A 17,423-nucleotide genomic window follows, 5' to 3' on the forward strand; every position below is an offset into this window, starting at 1 on the left:
AGGATACAGGAACTCATGACAAGACACTACATACATGACTAACTGCACTGAGCTAGGCTTAGACAATGCAATGCACCAGCAGTGATGCTCAGATGTCTCGATCCACGAATTCGGCAACCACGGCCGTCATTAAAAAAAAATCCGCCTCCGGCTTGATTGGTTCCGTATTATGAAATGCGTCCACGCTACGACGCCGATTTTCGGTCGTAAATGAGGCAATCACGGCTGGATCCACGGCCAGATCTGGATTTTCTTTTAACATTAATAGCAAAGCCCCCATACATGCTACAATCCCCCAAATTGCATGGATTATCAAGGTGATAAGGGGCTACAACTGAAACACAAAAAATTCCCAAAATACTTTTTTGTTTTTGAGAAAATGGATTTTAAAGTGAAGTCAACACTTTAAATGGGGCTATTAATTGGTAATAAGTGGGTTTAAACAGGGAAATACACGTTAAGCAATCACAGCTGTGAAGGTGAGTCCCAATGGCACTTGGCGGTGACTTGGAGAAGGAAGAGTAGCTAACGCCAAAAAGACCCAGAGAGGTTTTTGTGGGCCTTGGCAACAAGATCTTCAGTGAGCACAGTACACAATGTCACTCACGAAACTTACTGAATGACCAGCACTAGCAGTGGCAGTGTGACTGTCTGTAAGTAGTAGCTGAAGTGTATGACTGGCTAGCTGAATACAAATGAGCACTCTGAACCTGCCTGCCTGCCTGCACTAAACACACTAATCACCAGTACACTCTGACTACACTGACTACAGCAATGACTCGCTGGCTAGCTAACTAAATACAACTGACAAGTACAATATAAGAGCACTGTTAGGAATAAAAACGCTGGGTTTTGACACAGAAAACGTGCTTGCTGAAGGAACAATGGCCTGGAGATGATCCTCTCAGTACCAGAGTCTAGCAAGGACGGAGCTTTTCCATCATGGCCGCCGCTTTATATGCAGTAGGGGAGGGCATAGCCTCCCCTACCGTGATTGGTTGCTAGGGCCTGGCTGAGGGCCTCTAATTGGGCCAGGGAAGTCACTTCCGCCTACTTCCACTATTCACGACCTAACCACGAGTTCTGCGCCGTTTTCACGAGCGTGAATGCGTTCATTCACGGTCTGCCGGAGCGGATTTTTGTGAATGACAATTGATCCAAGGCGACGAATACCCGTGGCGGATAGCTGAAAAATGGTTGTGCAATCACAAGTCATGATCACGACCTCCATCCGAGCATCACTGTTCACCAGCAAAGCGTGATGGGAACTCAGGATGCTAAATGCTTCCACTAATTGAGCAGTTACCCTGCAGGTGATGGAACACTCCCATGCATATGCAAATAGGATCAGCCCTGCTGTTAGCTGATGTCTGCAGCTGCAGAGAGCCCTGACACATGCATATGCAAAAGGGATGAAATTAATTGCTAGCTTAATCGCTGCAATGACAGGCAGACCTGAGAATCCTTACAAGCTGCTCCACTTGATATGTCAGAGGAGTTATTCACACATTCATGTGATAAATTAAGTGATGTACAACCATTATTGTCAGAGGATGAGGGCGATAAGGATGTTACACCACCTGATATGTCTCAGTCAGGCGTCAGTACACACATGGACGTAAGGTGTCATGATGACGGTGTAGTAACTGTTGGTGCCTTTTTGGAGGTGTCTGGTACAAGTGAAGCAGTTGATGATATGAATGATGATGATGTGTCCATGGATATCACATGGGCGCCCGCAAGAAGAGATGAAGAATAGGGGACAGATGAGGAGACAGAGAGGAGGAGGAGATGAGTTTTTGTAACTAGCAGGGGGAGATCATCAAAAGGAGCTAGTGGCACTGCCACACAGCATGCAATGGCACCTGGGGTCAGCCAGCCAACACGCCCACTAACTTCTGCTGTTACTTCCACCACCACCAGCAGAATGCCATCAACTCAAAGCTCACAACTGTGGCAATTTTTTGTGTGTGTCTGCCTCTGACAAAAGCAAAGCTATTTGCAACCTGTGCCACAAGACTCTCGGGGGAAGTCCAATACCCACCTAGGTACAACTGTTTTGATAAGACACCTAAGCTCCAAACACCTAATGGGAGCAACACATGAGGAGAATCTGCACCCAAAGTCTAAACCACTTTTCTCCTGGTCCAGCTTCTTAAGCCACGTCACCCTCTGCTGTCCTTTAGAGATGGCTCGAATCTCCTATTTTCAGTTCGCGAACCGTGAACTTCCGCAAAAGTTCGCAAACATGCGAACTTCTGCGAACCGCAATAGACTTCAATGGGGAGGCGAACTATGAAAACTAGACACATTTATGCTGGCCACAAAAGTGATGGAAAAGATGTGTCAAGGGGTCTAGCACCTGGAGGGGGGCATGGCGGAGTGGGATACATGCCAAAACTCCCCGGGAAAAATCAACATTTGACGCACAGCAGCGTTTTAAGGGCAGAAATCACATTTTATTGCTAAATTGGAGGCCTAAAGTGCTTTAAAACATCTTGCATGTGTATACATCAATCAGGTAGTGTAATTAGTGTACTGCTTCACACTGACAGACCAAACTCACTGTGTAACGCACCGCAAACAGCTGTTAGTGTAGTGAGGGCCGTGCTGGACTGGTGCGCACCATGGCCAGAGTGCAGGTGATGGTGGTTTTCAAGCCCATATGGTCGGGCTGAGGTAGATGAATGACAGAACAACAGTGACTGAGTGTCCAGCTGATCGACTTTGGTCTGTCCACAATGAAGCAACGACCTTATTATCTATCTTCTGGGGTCAGGTGTGCCCCCCAACACACTCATATAGCCGGCGGTCATTGCTTCATTCTGATACGCAAGATAACAATCACGAAGGGAAATTGACACATGTACATGCCTTTTGTTTTGTTGTTGCAGCTGCAGTGCAGCCAGAAAAATTAGGCAGGCATGTACACGTACCAGAAAAATTATTATAGCAGCAGCCTTAAAAATTCAGGAATCCGCCTGGAATCCTGGTGGACCCTGTTGGTGGTGGCAGTCAAGGGGCCTGCAGGCAGAGATACTGTGTGGGGACCGACTTAGTCTTGAAGCAGGCAGCCAGTCACACGGCGTGCAGACAGAGATGCTGTGTGTGGGGACAGACTTAGTCTTCGGGCGGGCAGTAACCCTCCGGGATCCATGCCTCATTCATTTTGATAAAGGTGAGGTACTGAACATTTTTGTGACCTAGGCGACTTCTCTTCTCAGTGACAATGCCTCCAGCTGCACTGAAGGTCCTTTCTGACCGGATGCTTGAGGCAGGGCAAGACAGATGTTGGATGGCAAATTGTGACAGCTCTGGCCACAGGTCTAGCCTGCGCACCCAGTAGTCCAGGGGTTCATTGCTGCTCAGTGTCTACATCCACACTTAAGGCCAGGTAGTCGGCTACCTGCCGGTCGAGGCATTGGTGGAGGGTGAATCCGGAAGCGCTAAGGTGAGGCGTTGGACTAAAGAATGTCCGCATGTCCGACATCACCATGAGATCACTAGAGCGTCCTGTCCTTGCCTGCGTGGACATGGGAGAAGGTTTACTGGCAGTGGTACCTTTATTCCATTGTGCTGTGACATCACCCTTAAAAGCACTGTAAAGCATAGTTGCCAGCTTGTTGTGCATGTGCAGCATCCTTTCTGCCTTCATGTGAGTTGGTAACATGTCAGCCTATACCGAGGGTCTAGTAGCGTGGCCACCTAGTACAGCTCATTCCCCTTGAGTTTTTTTTTATATAGGGGTCCGTCAACAGGCTGGACAGCATGAAAGACGCCATCTGCACAAAGTTGGATCCAGACGTACTATCCAACTCCTCTTGCTCTACCTCAGTGATGTCAGGTAAGTTCTCTTTTTCCCCCCAGCCACGAACAATACCACGGGAGCGTTGAGCAGCACAAGCCCCCTGCGACGCTTGCTGCTGTTGGTCATCTGCTGCCTCCTCCTCAAAAAAAAACAAAAAAAACCCCTTCCTCATCATCTGACTCCTCTTCCACACATGACTCTTCCTCCTCCTCCCCCCTCTGTGCTGCCAAAGGTGTTGAGGAAACATCTGGTTCTGATGAGAATTGATCCCACAACTCTTCCTCCTGTTCCTGTTCACGCTCATCCACAGCTTGATCCACCACTCTACGCACGGCGCGCTCCAGGAAGAAGGTAAACGGGATCAAGTCGCTGATGGCACCTTCACTGCGACTCACCATGTTTGTCATGCCTGGCCTGGTGAGTGAGCATCACCAGCATGTGGGGTCTGCTGCCAATTTCATAGCATTTGTGGGGTCTGCTGCCAATCTCATAGTATTTGTGGGGTCTGCTGCCAATAAGATTGCATTTGTGGGGTCTGCTGCCAATAAGATTGCATTTGTGGGGTCTGCTGACAATCTCATAGCATTTGTGGGGTCTGCTGCCAATCTCATAGCATTTGTGGGGTCTGCTGCCAATAAGATTGCATTTGTGGGGTCTGCTGTCAATAAGATTGCATTTGTGGGGCCTGCTGCCAATCTCATTGCATTTGTGGGGTCTGCTGCCAATCTCATAGCATTTGTGGGGTCTGCTGCCAATAAGATTGCATTTGTGGGGTCTGCTGTCAATAAGATTGCATTTGTGGGGTCTGCTGCCAATCTCATAGCATTTGTGGAGTCTGCTGCCAATAAGATTGCATTTGTGGGGTCTGCTGCCAATCTCATTGCATTTGTGGTGTCTGCTGCCAATCTCATTGCATTTGTGGGGTCTGCTGCCAATAAGATTGCATTTGTGTGGTCTGCTTCCAATAAGATTGCATTTGTGGGGTCTGCTGCCAATCTCATAGCACTTGTGGGGTCTGCTGCCAATAAGATTGCATTTGGCTAGAGGCGCCCCTGCCCATGGTCATGCCTTGCTGCGCTCGCACTGAGAACCCTGTTCTTCTGGGTGAGCTGAAGATGGGTGCTAGGCTACCTTGGAGAGCTGGGGATGGTTTCTAGGCTGACTGAGGAGCTGGGGAAGAGTACTAGGCTGGCTGGGGATGGGTACTAGGCTGGCTGTGAAGCATATCTGGATAGAGATACAAACTTTGTATCTCTATCCAGACACACTCCCCAGTCAGCCTAGCACCTATCCCCAGCCAGTCTGGTACACACCCCTAGCTCCCCAGCCAGCCTGTACCTATCCCAATTCCCCAGCCAGCCTTTACCTATCCTTAGCGCCCCAGCCAGATTAGTACCCATCCCCTGTATATTGGTTGGCCCAATGGCCTTTAACGAACTTAATTGTTTTTAAACAATAATAAGGAGTACTGCATTAGAGGTGGACAAGCCTGTGAGCATGGTGGTATGGTACACGGCCTACACTTATGGCTCTAGGCCTCGCGTATGACACTCGCCCCAGGCCCCGCATACTCTAAGGCCGCCTCTGCATGCAGCATAGGCCCTGGGGAGCTGGGGCTGTGTAGCTGTAGAGGAGATCGCAGCACCAGTAGAGTTCTGCTGCCACTCAGGCAAGGAGGAGGACGATGACAGCGAAGAGGATGTAGCAAGAGGAGTAGGAGGAGAAGGAGAGGAGGTGGCAGCAGGCCTGCCTGCAAAAGCCGTGGAGGTGTCACAACTAGGTCCGCTGCACAGCCACTTACTCCCTGCTTGCCATCAGTCACCAGGTTGACCCAATGGGCTGTGTAAGTAATGTACCTGCCCTGACCGTGCTTGGCAGACCAGGCATCCGTGGTCAGATGGACCCTTGACCCTGTGTGCCAGAGATGACACCACTTGCCTTTCTACTCCATGGTACAGTTTGGGCATCGCCTTTTTTGAGAAATAATTGCGGCCTGGTATCTTCCACTGCGGTGTCCCAGTGGGCACAAATTTTCAGAAGGCCTCAGAGTCCACCAGCTGGTATGGTAACATCTGGCGGGATAACAGTTCCGCCAAGCCAGCTGTCAGACGCCGGGCAAGGGGGTGACTGGCAGACATTGGCTTCTTACGCTCAAAAATTTCCCTCACAGACACCTGGCTGCTGCTGTGGGCAAAGGAGCAGGAGCCGCTCAAGGTGAGAGGCGGAGTGGAGGAGGTTGGCTGTGATTGTGAAGGTGCAAGGGAGGAGGTGGCTGAAGATGGTGCACCTGAAGGAGGAAGAGGAGAAGGAGGGTGGCTTTGCTTTTATGTGTTGCTTTTGCTCAGGTGGTCTTCCCATTTCAGTTTGTGCCTTTTCTACATGTGCCTTCATAAGACAGTTGTCCCTACGTGGGTGTTGGCCTTTCCCTGGCTCAATTGTTGGTGGCTGAGAATACAGATGGCGTTGCTCTGATCTTTGGCATACACACTAAAAAATGTCCACACTGCTGAGCCACCCTGGGGTGTGCGCACTATGGTGGCATCTGCAGCTGACGTTGAAGGGCATTTTGGCTGGCTGTCCATAGGTGGCGATACATGACGTCTGACACTGCCACCAGCTGTTTCTAATGAAGAGCTCCCCCTGCTTCTTTCACGAACTTGTCTCCTCCTACTCCTCTCTGACTCCCCCTCTGAACTGTCCCTCTGTTCATCTCCTCTATTGGGAACCCACGTGTCATCCGTATCATCGTAATCATCACCCCAGCTTCGCTTGTATCAAACACCTCCAAAACTGCACCAACAGCAGGTACTTCATCATCCTCCTCCTCCTCACACCTTACGTCCATAGTGTCGCCTAACTCAGACATATGAGGTGGTGTAACTTGCTTAGCACCTTCATCTTGTTGTAACAATAATGGCTGTGAATCAGTGATTTCCCCACCAAATAACTTCTGCGAAGAGTCAAATGTAGCGGATGTGGTACTTGGAGTAACGCTGGTGGCAGTGGCACAGTAGGAATTAAGGTGCCAAAGGCCATCTGCAACTGACAGGGCTGTATATAATGCAAGTGGGCCACACAAAAAGAAAATAGATCACAAGAACAAGATTAGCTCTCAAAAGGGGTGCTTTTTTAGCCATAAGAATCACCAAGGAGCAAGCTAACAAGCCTACAAGAGCCTAACTAAGCTTTCCCTATAGCTCTCTCTGCAGCAGCAGCTCTCCCTACTCTAATTACTGCAGGCACACGAGTGAGTCTAATGCCTGACGCTGCCTGCCTTTTATAAGGGGGGGTGGGGCTCCAGGAGGGAGTGTAGCCTATTGACTACAATGTGCCTGCTGACTGTGATGTAGAGGGTCAAAGTTGATCCTAATGATGCACTATGGGGGCGAATCGAACTACCCAAAAAAGTTCACGGTTCTCCGTGATCGCGAACCACGGAAGTTCACCGTTCCCATTCGCCGGCGAACAGTTCGGGCCATCTCTAATGGTCACGTAACTAGCACAGAGGAGTTCACAAATAAGCCAAAATAAAAAAATATAATAATTAGGTTGCAGACTGGTTCCATTGTACAGTTTTATTAATAACTTCCCATCATGGACTATGCTACACGCCCACGCTTCTCCGTTCAGTTGAGTGCACATGCAGCACCACACACCTAAGGGTCTTACAGACCTGTTAGCGCTCAATCTCAGTAAATGCAGCGTTTGCTCTGTCAGTGTGAAGCGGACATAACCCTTACACTACCACCACGTGAACACAATCCGGACATTTTAAAGCAGTCCTTTATTCCTCCAATGTAGGAATGTACTGTGATTTTTGCCCTTTATGGGTTAAAACCCGACTCTGCATCAACTCTGTAATTTTTGGTGGGACTTTTGGCATTGATCCCCCTCTGGCATGCCACAGTCTAGGTGTTAGACCCTTTGAAACAACTTTTCCATCACTTTTGTGGCCAGAAACAGTCTCTGTAGGTTTTAAAATTCGCCTGCCCATTGAAGTCTAAAACGGTTCACCTGGTTTCTGCAAACTCAACCTTTTACAGAAGTTTGAGTTCGGTGTCCGCAAACCCAAAATCTCTATTTGGGGTCTGTTATAAACCTCCACACATAAATTAAATAGAGGAAGAGCAATTATTGCAGCAGATTGAAAAAGCTGCTAGCAAAAACGGGATCATAATTATGGGTGATTTCAATTATCCAGACATTAACTAGGAAATTGAGGCCACTCGCTCTAGTAAAAGTGGCAGATTTATATCAACACTGCAAGACAATTACTGTACTTAAAGGATACCTGAAGCGACATGTGACATGATGAGATAGACATGTGTATGTACAGTGCCTAGCACACAAATAACTATGCTGTGTTCCTTTTATTCTTTCTCTGCCTAAAAGAGTTAAATATCAGTTATGTAGGTGGCTGACTCAGACAGGAAGTGACTACAGTGTGAACCTCACTGATATGAAATTCCAACTATAAAACACTTTCCTAGCAGAAAATGGCTTTTGAGAGCAAGATAGAGGTAAAAAGGGGGATTTCTTATCAGTGAGGGTCACACTGTAGTCACTTCCTGTCTGAGTCAGGACTGAGTCAGCCACTTACATATCTGATATTTAACTCTTTCAGGCAGAAAGAAAAAGAAAAAAAGGAACACAGCATAGTAATTTGTGTGCTAGGCACTGTACATACACATGTCTATCTCATCATGTCACTTTGGGTATCCTTTAACTCAGATGGTAACCGAACCAACCAGGGCAGATGCTCTGCTGGATTTGCAGACTAACCAGCAAGTTCATGGTGAACCAGAACTCATTGGAGTGGGTAAGGGGCTACAATGGTCCTAAAAGCCCCCTTTATTAAAATGCTATGGAAAACAAACGTTAGCTTTCTTAAAACAGAAAAAAATGTGCAATAATTAGGGTTGGAGTGAGCTCCGAGATGACCCCCAGTGCATCACTGCTGAATATATGCAAATTAACCATTGTTGCCCTTAAAAGGTAAACACATCTCCAGATCCGCTGGAATGCAATGATGTGTCAGCTTGTTAATTTGTACAGAGCCATAATAATCCAACATGCATACAGACTGTTTCAGATTGGTTGATCCTCATCAGTGCATGGCATGGATTAATTTGGCTCTATGGAGTAGGGCTTGAAACACCCAGAGGTACAGACTAACCAGCAAGCTCCTAGTTAGTCTGTAATGCGACATTAAAGTTACAATGCAGCATTACAACGCAGCGCAAAAAAGGTGGAACGATGCATTACCGTTGCATACAGTAGGTACAGTAAAGCATACTCCCCCACTGTAACTGCTCTGCCAACCCAGCAGCAGGTGCCTGACATCACCACCAGCAGCACAACAACTACCACCAGCAGCAGCAACTGGCGCCCCGGAGATCTGAAGAGCCTAAGCAAGAACCTGTAAGCAGTGCAGCAGCCCACAGCAGAGGTGCCAGCCACAGCATCCACCTCCACCCAGCACCAGCAGAGACTAACCAGCATGGTGGCTGACTACATGGGATCATTCAGCGGGCTCAATGACACCGACAGACCCGTGGACCTCTTGGAGTACTGGGTCAAGAGACTGGACATCTGGAGGGAACTTGCCCAGTATGCCCTGGAACACCTGTCCTGCCCCCCTTCCAGTGTCCTCTCTGAGAGATGCTTCCGTGCGGCCAGTCACGTGGTCACTGAGAAGCGCTCTCGTCTCTCCCACGCCTCTGGACAAACTCACCTTCCTGAAAATCAACCAAGCTTGGGTGGAAGGTGAGTTCTTGGCCCCTATTGTCGGACACAGGGGAACATGAAGTGGCTGCTGCAATGTGTTAACCATGCCTGCCTTTCTAAAGAAAAATACTACCTGCCTACCTTGGTTTATTTTTCGGCTGTGGTACTACCAGTGAGTTGCCATGGTCCTTCCGTGCTGCCGAACTGACCGTCCCCTTTGTCCTCCTGACTCAGTCGCTACTACACTCTGCGTTCACACTGCCTGGGTCACCGGACACATTTAATTTTTTGGGCAGCACTGTTACACTGTGGTACTACCAGTGAGTTGCCATGGTCCTTCTGTGCTGCCGAACTGACCATCCGCTGTGTCCTCCTGACTCATTCGCTACTACACTCTGCGTTCACACTGCCTCGCTACTACACTCTGCGTTCACACTGCCCGGGTCCACTGACGCATGTAATTTTTTGTGCAGCACTATTACACTGTGCTACTACCAGTGAGTTGCCATGGTCCTTCTGTGCTGCTGAACTGACCGTCCGCTTTGTCCTCCTAACTCAGTCGCTACTACACTCTGCGTTCACACTGCCCAGGTCCACTGATGCATCTAATATTTTGGGCAGCACTATTACACTGTGCTACTAACAGTGAGTTGCCATGGTCCTTCTGTGCTGCCGCACTGACCGGCCGCTTTGACCTTCTGACTTAGTCGCTACTAAAGTCTGCGTTCACACTGTCCAGGTCCACTGACAACTCTGTTGTTATGTCTCCGCCCACTGGAGATCAGTCAGTGTCAGGCAGAGCTAGGGAGAGGATCTCTCTAGCAGAGCTCCTGCAGCTTCCAGCTGCTGGAGTGAATCTTCATCTGAATTCCTTTACCAAGACCTAGGACTGTCAAGGCGGAGAGCGTGAGTAGGGGAGAAGGACTTTCTGGGTGTGTTTAGGCTCCCCTGGGCTGGAAGGGTCTGGGGGGCCTGAGCCAGAGGAAAGCATCCCTGTCCTCCAAGATGGAGGCTCATGTGGCTGGTGGCAGTGGGTCTGTTGAAAGAAATGTAAGTACTGTGGTCGCATGGCACCAGGAGGTGAATAAGGTGCAAGAGACTCATAAAAATTTACGTTTTGAACTTAAAAAGCATATCAGAAAATATGGACAGGCTTGGAAGCCATCCTTTTTGAAATCGAACTCACAGTTGATGAAGTTGAATATGCAAATTATGGAGCAAGAGAAACAGTTGAAGGAATTAGAAAAGAGTGGTGGTATGTTTTCAGAAGGGTTAACCCTCCTGGCGGTTAATTAGAACTGCCAGGGGGCAGCACTGCACTATTTTTTTTAATTTATTTTTTTTAATCATGTAGCTAGCCTAGCGCTAGCTACATGACAGCCGCTGTGCAGCGGCATCCCCCTACCCTCTTCGATCGCCTCCGGTGATCAAGCTCGTCCGGAAATCCCGTTCTGAATGGGATTTCCATTAGGGCTTCCCCCGTCGCCATGGCAATGGGCGGGATGACGTCACCGATGTCATCGACATCGTGACGTCAAAGGGAGTCCTGATCCACGCCTCAGCTCTGCCTGGCACTGATTGGCCAGGCAGCGCATGGGGTCTGGAAGGGGGGGGCGCGGCGAGTAGTGGTGAATCGGCGCAGAGCAGCAGCGATCGTTGTGCACACGCAGCTAGCAAAGTGCTAGCTGTGTGTAGCAAAAAAAATATTATGCAAATCGGCCCAGCAGGGCCTGAGAAATCCTCCTGCGCGGCATAGCCCGAGCTCAGCTCAGGCTTATCGCCAGGAAGGTTAAAGAATCAACAAAGGTTTAAGGCACAAGGACAGTCTAAGATGACAGAAGAATGTATGGAGGAAGAAAGTGTTTCAATGCAAACTGTTGGAATAAGTGCATCTGGAACATCTTTGCAGAGCTCAGGTGTTAAAGTAGATGGAGGATTTTCTCAGTCGGCTGCATTAAGCAATCAATTAGCCATGCAATCTTTGCAGAATCATGCGCATTTGCAAATGTCAATTAATAATGTTCCTTTTCAGTACAGTTCTTCTAATGTGCAGCAATTTCCTAATCAGTATCAGTTTTTTTCTGGCAATATGAATGGAGTATATTCAAATCAGCAATTTGTGCAAAGCAATTTTCCTTTTTACCAACTCTCTCCTTTTTTTCCTTTTGTGTCACAAAATTTAAATCCTCATGTCAATTATTCTACTGTTTCTAATCCTTTCCCTCTGGTTGCTTCCCCGTTTGTTTCATCCCGTCAGTTCTTTTGGACAGCGCATAGGTCCTGAAGAAGTCAATTATATGCAAAATGGTGTGGTTTTAAAGTCCCCATTAGGGGTTGATATGCAGGCTATGCAATCTGTGAAGGGTTTTTCTGTGGCTAGAGGTGCCTCTGCAGTGGCGTCTCATCACCTGCAGCAGGGCATGCCCATTTTCAAAATGGAGGATGGTGTGGCTGGGGAGCCTCTGCACAGGTGCCTTATCGCTTGCAGGGCTTGCCTAGCTCCAAAATGGCAGAAAATGCGGCACATGACGCGTGCAGTGAAACTGGAAGTGACGCTTGCGTCAATTCTGGTAGTCCGGAGAAGAAGGGGATCAGTGCGGCGGGGATCAGTGCGGCGAAACAGTGGCCAGTGCTGCCCAGCCACAGGAAGACACCCTTAGTGGCAGGCAGGGATTCTCATCCGGATTCGGGTACCCGGGTAAACCCAGGTATCCGACAATTTTTCCGCTATCCGGGTCGGATCCAGATACCTGGGCCACTATCCGGATACCACTATCCGGATTCTATCCGGATAGCTAGCTGCATAATCCGGATACCCGCGGGTATCCGTCCAGATATCCGGATCCGGATAGTGTAACTAGTAAGGAGATGATGTCATTCAGCCAATCAGAGGGCTCCCAGCAGAAGCCCTAGCAACCAATCACAGAGGGGAACCCTGGCCAGCCCCACCTGACCTCATTGAGCCAATCAGAGGCCTACCAGCCTAAGTCCTGGCACCCAATCACAGAAGGGAACCCTGGCCAGCCCCCCTGTATAGCAAGGAGGGCTGGCATGATGAGACAGATCGTCCTTGCTTGTGTGGCTGGCTGGTCACTGACAGACTTGCTCCAGTGCTGGCTTAGCAAGTGCTGTATACAGTGATAAACCTAAAGCTTTGAGTGCTAGACATCTTCACTACGCTATTGTTCTATTGTTTTTTTAGCTAGCTAGTTTGCTTTCATTCACTCAGTTAGGTCCTGTCTGTGTCTGTGTAGGCCAGCAGGACAGTATGGGGAATAGGAGGATTACTGTGTTATTGTATTGTAGTTAGTACTGCAGTTAGTTGTTATGGCGGCGGCCTGGCGGGTACACACGGTGCGTTCCCACACTCGATTTCCCGCTCGATTCCCGTCGACTCGATTATTTCCAACATGTCCGATTTGCGTTTAGATGGATCGTTAGGTCGATTCGCATGTAAAGTATGCCAAATCGACCTAACGATCCATCGAAATGCAAATCGGACATGTCGGAAATAATCGAGTTGACGTGAATCGAGCGAGAAATCGAGTGCAGGAATGCACCGTGTGTACCCGCCAGGCCGCCACCATAACACAGTGTGCACTGTCTGTCCTCTACTCTGCGGTCTGTCACTCCATGCTGATTTGATGTAAAGTCCAACCCCGATTTTATTAAAGTAAAAGTACCCCACATCATCTGGTGACATCATCACGTATAAGTTGTACTATGTCTGCTGGCACCGGCAGCTGGGGGAGGGGCAGCAAGGGCAAGAGGACAGGGAGCAACATTACAGCCACCCTCAGAAGGTCTGCCGTTTCAGTGTCGACCCCAGCAGGCAGCCTACCCTCAGTCAGCGAGCTTTTCGCTCCAGGCGTCGCGATTGTACTCAGGGCTGTTAGCCGCAAGGAGTTTGAGGAGGGGGGGGTATGATGTTGATGATGGGATGAAGGACCGTGACTACCATCCACAGGATGGGGATGTCAGCTCTGACTCTGAGGAGGAGGATGCGTCGGTAGGTTTGGCATGGAGGATCAGCATTGCAGACAGTGGCCGTAGAATGCGGGACCCACCACATCCTTCTGCCGCTACCACCAGCCGCACCACTCAACCCCCAACCGCCACAGGGAGAAAAGCCGCAGCATCCCATTCTGGCCGCAGGAGAATCTTCACCTCCCCAATCTGGCCGCCACGGTGCCACAGGCCACTGCTGCTGATACCGCCACCTATATTCAACCCAAAACACAATTGCGGTGTCATTTTTTTGGAGGTGTCTGGGCTGAAAACTGTCATGTCCCAGTTGTTCGATTGGACTTTGGACACAATGTGGGCTGCACGACCACTGTCTGGAACCTAGTCCTGATGTTAATTGACAGCTTTTTTTTTTTTTTTCGTTTTACGTCCACCAAATAATTAATTAGTATTTCCCTTTAAAAAAAAAACATGATGCTACATGCATCATTTACCCTAAAAACCATTTTAAAGCTATTTAAAGGGCACTTCTGGACACTTCAGGACACTTCCGAATAGGTCGGGTACCCGCGGGTAATTTGGTCAGATATCCGGCTCGGATCCGGATATCCGCAAGGTCCGGATACCCAGATCCGGACCTGGATATCTGGGTACCCGGATCCGAGCAGGTAATAAAAAGCACTACCCGAGCATCCCTGGTGGCAGGATCAACCCTGTAAATAAAAAGAAATTTAAGGGGGTGCATAGCCAGATAGTGGGACAAGGCAGGGTCAAGCAGGTAAAGGGGCGCAACAGAGGAATTTGGGGGTGGGCGAACAGAAGCTTGGTGGGAAAGGAGGGAAATAGAGGGGAGATTCTGATGATGGTGTGGGAGGTGAGGGAGGGAAGAAGAAGATGGTGAGGACTATAGAGGAGAATTTGGAAGGAGGGAGGGTGGAAGATCAGGCAGGGCCGCCATCAGAATTTTCTGGGCCCCATACTTGGCAAACATACAGGGCCCCCCTCATGCCAAATAATCTGATAGCCAGATTGTGTGGGGGCAGAGCCACGGTATGTGGGGTAGAGTCAAAGAAACTTTCCTGTCGCTCATAACTCCCTCCCCCCTGCATTGGTGCATGTTCACCAATCACACAGCAGGTAAGAGGGAGATGACCACAAAACTCCTGTTATGCCACGTTAGAATAATTGCCAACAGAGGCTCGAATGGCACTGCCAGTGTTTGGGCCCCAGACCCTTCCTAGGCCCCATACTACTGTCCCTCTTGTACCCCCCTGATGGCTGCCCTGAGATCAGGAGAAAAATAAATCAAATGTTTCTGTGGTGGTGGAAAAACAGCAGTAAAATCAGAAAGTAGGGGGGGGTGAGTGGAACAGAATCAGAACCAAAAAAAGCAGGTGCTGTGTCATATGCTCAAATGCTGAAAAGAAAGCCTAATGTTACAAGTAATGGTACAAGCTTTAATGATGAAGATAGAATGTCTTCGAAAAATTGTAGTAATTTAGTGAGAATATGTTATTCAGGTGATGATGGTATTACTTATAACCGTAAAACATTTATACAGTTGTTGTTAAAAATGGGCTTCTATGCTATTCTGGCTCTTGAAACCCCCCCTCTTTCTTCGATGTCAGCTTCTTGTCCCCGACGGGCCTTGACACATTCTGGGAGAAATACGAAAAGATTTGGAAGGCGAGTGATGAATGGAAGGGTCTGTCTCCCCAGACTGTGTCCGGGCGGTCGCTGGACAAGAAGGTGACTATCGTGGTCCCGAATGAGTCCATACCTGTGCATGATTTACTGGTATGGATTAAGAACTATGGAGTACCTTTGAGTGCTCCAGTGAAGGTGATGGACGAATTCGGGATCTGTGGGGGTGTTTGGGAGCTGATGGTTAGGTTGGATCGTACGGGGAATGTGGTAAAACACATACCCAATTCTGTGTTTATAGGGAGATACAGAGTGATGTTCTTCTATCGGGCAATCCCATGCATGCTACAAGTGTGGCTCTAGGAGTCATTACAGTATATCCTGTAAGGAGTTAAAATGTTTGCGATGTTATGCGTTAGGTCACTTAGCAAAGGATTGCAAAGAAATTAGGTGTAGTGTATGTTTAAAGATGGGACATCCATGTTCGCAGTGTCCTGAGACATGGGCTAATATGGATGAAGAGGTCCATAAAGAGATGGAGAAAATTTTGGAAGAAGAGAATGCTGAGGTTGTCCCTGATAGGGAGTTCAAAACACTGTGGGAGGCGCCCTTACGTATCAGGATATATAGCACAACATAAAAATATCTCGAAGGTAAGCGTGATACGTCTTACCTGGTACGAAGACTCAAACACATAAGGTAGTAGAATTCGAATTTATTTATAGCACTAGGGACAACGCGTTTCGCGACCACAAGTCGCTTCTTCAGGTCAAATAACGTGCTTCGGAAAAACAAGAACAGGATGGCGCTCAGACTAAAACATCTTGCTTCATAAAGATTAAAACAACAGTGTAATAACATAAAAATACTATATTTCTAACCTATTTCACTAATTGGGGCATATGCGCCCATTATGCAAGTATAAAAATATATCTATCCAATTCCGGCGAATAAATTCAATATACATCTCCTATACATAAATCCTAGATACATCCTAGGTGCAAATCAAACATATCTCAGTGTGGCCTGAGATGTGACTCCTAAATAGTTAAATAACAATATAGAACTCATAATGTGTGGGATTACATTAGCCGTACCCCCCTAGTCGCCTAATGCTCAGTTAATCATGAGAAATTCTATAAAATTTACATAGATAAAAACATGTATAAACCATACATAAAAACATACATAGGCAACACATATATGTGTGTATAAAAACCAGCACCTAAATTCATATGTTAAAATTTGGTCCACACTGTAGTTATATTTATCTCCATTATTCTAACTAAAATAGTACTCGGATAGGTATGGGTCGGATTAATATATGTAGCTAAAAGGGGTTAACGTTACCGGATAGAAGCTCCAGTATTGTAATTGCAACTAGTGTTATGACAGAGGCAGGCAAGTGATATAGCGTGCCCCAGTATGGGGTATAACCTCTGGTTAGGGACCTAGAGTGTTTCGGAAAGGTAGGCTATAATCTCTATTCTGAATGGAAGGGTCAGGAGTGGGGCAGGGTGTGTACTGCCAAGAGGCAGCTTACCTGTATGTCAGGAATGCTCAGCGTGGGCGCCATGCGTGCGGACCGCTGTAAGGCTGTTTAAAGGCTACCTAGCCGCGGCCAATGTGCCCGTACGGGCGGAAGTTCGGGACTTCCGTGACGTCACAACCGGGTCACAACCGGGTCGCAGCCAGGATGTAATAAGAAGCGGCTATTTAGGTTGGCTACATATGGAGTGCCTCACTGGCCCCCTGCAACATGGCCACCATCCGGTGTATCCATATGTAGCCAACCTAAATAGCCGCTTCTTATTACATCCTGGCTGCGACCCGGTTTATACTGACAGCCAGCTGCCCTCACCAACATGGCCACCGTAAGGTGACAGCCACACACAAGATGGCCGCTATCCATACACTCCCTCAGGAGGTGACGCACCACTAGACCGGATGTGACGTCACGGAAGTCCCGAACTTCCGCCCGTACGGGCACATTGGCCGCGGCTAGGTAGCCTTTAAACAGCCTTACAGCCAGGGGAGGACTGGGACCTTTTGGCCTGGGAAGAAAACACAAACTAGAGGCCCATGCTCATGGCAGCCTCAGCCCAAATGGTCCCCCCACACACACTTATATCCAGAGAGTCCCTTCAAAAGAGGGAAAGTTGGGAGCTATGATGGTAAGAGAGCAGACAGAGTTTTTTTTCCCATGGACCCTCCAGGCAAGCCTCTGCTCTGCATCGTTCTGTGTATATTTACTTTCCCGCCCTCTAATTGCTAATTG

This window comes from Hyperolius riggenbachi, chromosome 2 (genome assembly GCF_040937935.1).
Source record: "Hyperolius riggenbachi isolate aHypRig1 chromosome 2, aHypRig1.pri, whole genome shotgun sequence".
Classification (NCBI taxonomy): Eukaryota; Metazoa; Chordata; class Amphibia; order Anura; family Hyperoliidae; genus Hyperolius; species Hyperolius riggenbachi.